The sequence below is a fragment of the Sceloporus occidentalis genome, unplaced genomic scaffold, assembly GCF_023333645.1.
Source record: "Sceloporus occidentalis isolate IW3139 unplaced genomic scaffold, rSceOcc1.0.p SCAF_31, whole genome shotgun sequence".
In the NCBI taxonomy this organism is placed as follows: Eukaryota; Metazoa; Chordata; class Lepidosauria; order Squamata; family Phrynosomatidae; genus Sceloporus; species Sceloporus occidentalis.
In genome coordinates, this window is record NW_028317011.1 from 805,788 (window position 1) to 810,130 (window position 4,343).

Sequence of the window (4,343 nt, forward strand, 5' to 3'; positions counted from 1 at the left end):
ACTGTCCTTACAGAAAATTGTATTATCTTGAGGGATGTTTGGAACACCTAGCAGAATTTTAGTTCTGCACAGAAGACCATTTGGTTTAGTGGCTAGTATGTTGCAGCCTTCCCTTCAAAATGATGATATTTTCACTAAACAAGGAAAAGAAAAAACCTCTTCAAGGAAGTTGAGATAATACCTTTGTGTAAACTTGCACAGAATGTCAGTGAATGTCAGTGAAAGAAATGCAAAGCGTTCATTTCGTGAGGTAGACTTGTTGCCTCTTTGCTGTCTATTTTCTTACACAACCAACATCAGCACAGGAAGTTACAGATCTATTGAGTGTGTTTGACAGTTTCCGAGAAATGTACAGGTTCTACTGATCTGCAAAGTTGTTGCAAAGCTTTACGAATAGTGGAAACTGTTGAACTTTTTACAGTGAAAGATTTGGTGTTCGTAAAAAAAAAAAAAACTTTCACTTTGGTTGTGTGCGCATATTAAAATTTTTTTTTACTCCAAATGAATCAAACTTTGCTGGGTGGACGTGATAATTCCCAAATTTCAAGACACCCTAACTTTGTAAGTGAAAACTTCAGTGTCATCGTGCAGAACGTCATCTACCATTAGATGTCATATTCAGAAAAGATGGCATCAGGAAAGGCCACCTGTGAATGGGCACCTATTAGATTGACCATTTGACTTCTCCAGTTTTCTAGAGAGGGTCTTTCCTAGCCAAAAGAATATACTCAAATGGTTATACTCAATTCATAATTAGGTCTTAAGAGAAATACCTGTCAGAATACAGACATTTGCAGAGTGCAAGCATTGCTGGAAATATAAATATTATAACAAATCAGGAAAAACATGGGAATTGTTGGTCAAAATTCTAGTGACACACACACGGGATGGCTATTGGGCAAACCAGGCAACCTTCCACATACCTTGCTTGCCACTTATGTAGCAAGTCCTGTGCTTCAGTGTGGGGCTATTATGAATAAATAGTGAGAGATGTTTAAAGCAAGACTGCCCTAGACTCGGGCTAGTACACTTTGAACCTTCTTCAGAAAGATAGTAAAATTAAAAAAATCTAAATAAACAACTTGTGATACAATGAGTGAATGCACAAAACATTTCTGGGAGTTAATGGATCTCTCTCTTTTTTAAAAAAAAATAAAAAAATCTCATATAACATACCTAACACTGTGGCTTTATCTGTTTGCTGGACTTCCTGAAATACTGTACAAAGGCAAAAAAGAGAAGTACCTAAAATTTCCTGGGAGTGGCATTGAGGACACAGCCCGGTACAACAAGTGATCATTGTTGGATGTTTTTTTTCTCCTCTTTTTTTTCTTCTTTTCTGTCGGGGGGTTCAGTGGGTTTGTGATCTGAGGCCTATTGTTCTGAAAGAATTTTATCTTTTTAAAATGAAAATACAACTTATTTGTAGTGTGCCTTATTAGCATCTTTTGTACCTTAATTATAGATCCCATCTTCTTCCCTATCTCGAAGAATTTATCTGCTAAATAATTAGCTGTGGTTGTAATATTTGTACTTGTGGGTACAGGTATGGCAGCTGGGCCTCCAGTGTGGTCCATTTAATCTATGGCTGGAGAGAGTAATGTTAATCTCTGTCCTGCCTCTGCTGTGATCTGTCCACTTCTAGACCATTGTCCATATAAAGATGTAGGGACAAACTTCACTTCATAATTATTGATAAATAAGGACACTCAGCACTGCATTATCTGGGACCAACACCTGAAGTACTGATCCTAATGCATTCATGTTTTAATATTTTATTCACTGATTAGTAAATACAGTATATCAGCTTGTCTCTAGTATACATAGCTAAGATTTATTACTTCTGACTGGTAGAATGGTTTCTACCTAAAGCAAAATGCAAGCAGTGCTAATTCTACTAGGCAGTTACGGATCCTTCCTATGTCCCAAAATATGCAGTGAGGATAAACTTGGGGAGGTTGTATTATATGCATCTTTGTTCCTGTCCAGATTCAACGTCATCATTTTGTATCGTCCAGGGTCAAAAAATGTTAAAATTGATGCCTTATCCAGGTAATTTGTCAATGACACTGATGATATTGTGGACCATGAGCCCATAATTGCTCCTTCACAAATCATTGCAGAGGTTACTACTCAAGTGTCTTCTCATTTATTCCAATACATTTTGGAATTCCAATCACGCCTGCTGGTACACAGCAAAATAGCCACCTTGTTTGTCTCTGCTACTGAAAGAGAGAATGTGTGCTCACCGGACCAGAAACATTATTTCTAGGCATTGCACACACCTGCTTGAGATACCCACTCGCCCATGGGCTCACCTGGCAATGGATTTTATCATAGATCTGCCTCCTTCAGAAGGGAATATAGTCATTTTAGTCATAGTCAACCACTCTTCTAAAATGGCACATTTCACTCCTCTTCCCAAGTTACTTACTGCTGTGGAGTTAGTTTCCATATTTATCCTTGAAATAATATGTCTTCATGGGCTTCCGGCTCAGATTGTGCCCGACCGAGGAGTTCAATTCAAACCTTCTGTTCATCTACGGATATTTCTTTGGCGTTTTCTTCAGCCTACCACCCACAAACCAATGGCATCTCTGAAAGAAATAATCAATTGCTTGAACAATTTCTTCGATTATTTGTTGATGACCACCAATTTGATTGGGCTCAACTTATTTTGTGGGCTGAATATGCCATGAGGCCTCTAAGATTTCCTCTCTTTTCTGCCCCTACGGTTATCATCCAAAGGACTTACAGGTCGCATTCCTTGAATCCTCTGTACCTGCTGTGGACTATTATGTTTGACAACTACCTACCGTATGGAATAAGGTCCAACAGTCCTTATCTGCAGCAGCAATGCAGTACCAACCTCAAGCCATTTCTTATTCCAAAGGGGCAGGGCCGGCCCAAGACATAATGCCGCCTGGTGCGAAGTTTAAAATGCCACCCCCCCATTATCTACCCTTCCTCTGCCGCCCCCTATTATCTACCCTTCCTCTCCCTCCCTATTATCTACCCTTATCTACCCCCCCCCCCTTTGTACTTACCTTTTAGCAGTCCTGCGGCGAGTCTCCCTGCTCGGTCTCGGTGCCGGCTTGTAATGCTGAGCGCTGGAAATGACGTCATCTTCCGGCACTCAGCATTACAAGCTGGCACCGAGACCGAGCCAGAGGGCTTGCAGAGGAGAGAGAGGGGCGCCGAGCGGGTACTGACAACTTGGTAAGTGATAACCACTCGGCACCCTCTCTCTCTCTTCCGCTTTAAAAAAAGAAAAAAGGGCTTGGGGCGGCAAAGTGCCGCCCCTTCAAAAGTGCCACCTGGAGCAATTGCCCCACTCTGCTCCATGGTAGGGCCGGTGCTGCAAAGGGGATAGAGTTTGGCTATCTACTAAAAACATCAGTTTAAAGGCTCCATCCATGTAACTGGCTCCTCCATTTATTGGTCCTTTTCAAGTTCGGCGACGAATCCATCCAGTAGTTTATGAATTATTGCTCCCTACTTTTCTTCAGATACCTAGAGTGTTTCATGTATCATTGCTCAAACATCTTACTCTGGGAGGATTTGAGTCTATTCTCATTCTCTCCCACCTGTTTCCACCCCTGGGCAATCAGCTTCTGCTTCCGCAACCCACGCAATTGGGGGCTACAAAATGTTCTCAAGATGAAAAAACTTCCAGAATGACTGAAGGCCTCTGTCTTTATTGCGCTCAGAAGAGTCGTCTCCTAGATTTCCTATTATTCTAGGCCTCCCTTGGCTAAAGACTCATTCAGTCTCAGCTTCACCAGTCCCCATGTCTTACAGAGAAAACCAAGACCTGATACACTCTTCTGATTTACAGTCTCATCGGAGACACGTCTGTATAATCTTGCAACGCTTACACCAGAATCAGTTATATGCTAAAATCAAAAAATGAAGTCTCTAGGGCCGCATCTTGGACGCCCCTGTGAACTCGAGGTGCGGCCCGCGTGAGATCGGCAGCAAGGATCACAAGCCCTGCCGCTTACTTGTGGGAGGGTCTATTCTCTGCTCCAGTCCTGCCTCCTCTGTGGGGAGAACGAGGGAGGTCGCGCCCCCTGCTGAAGTCTGTGAGCGGCATAGAGAGCTGTAGTAGGTAAGGGGGTGGGGGAGGTTGTTTGAATGAGTATGCCTGTGAGGGAATGAATGTGTGAATGAATGAGTGTATGAATGAATGAGTGTGTGTGTGATAGCATGGATGTGTAAGTGCTGGAACCTAGGCATGATGGGACTGTGATTGCTGTTAGCAATCACACTCCTATCATGCTAAGTCAGTCAGTACATGCTGAAACCTGGCTAGCTGCCCCCCTTGTGTATTGATGCTGCCA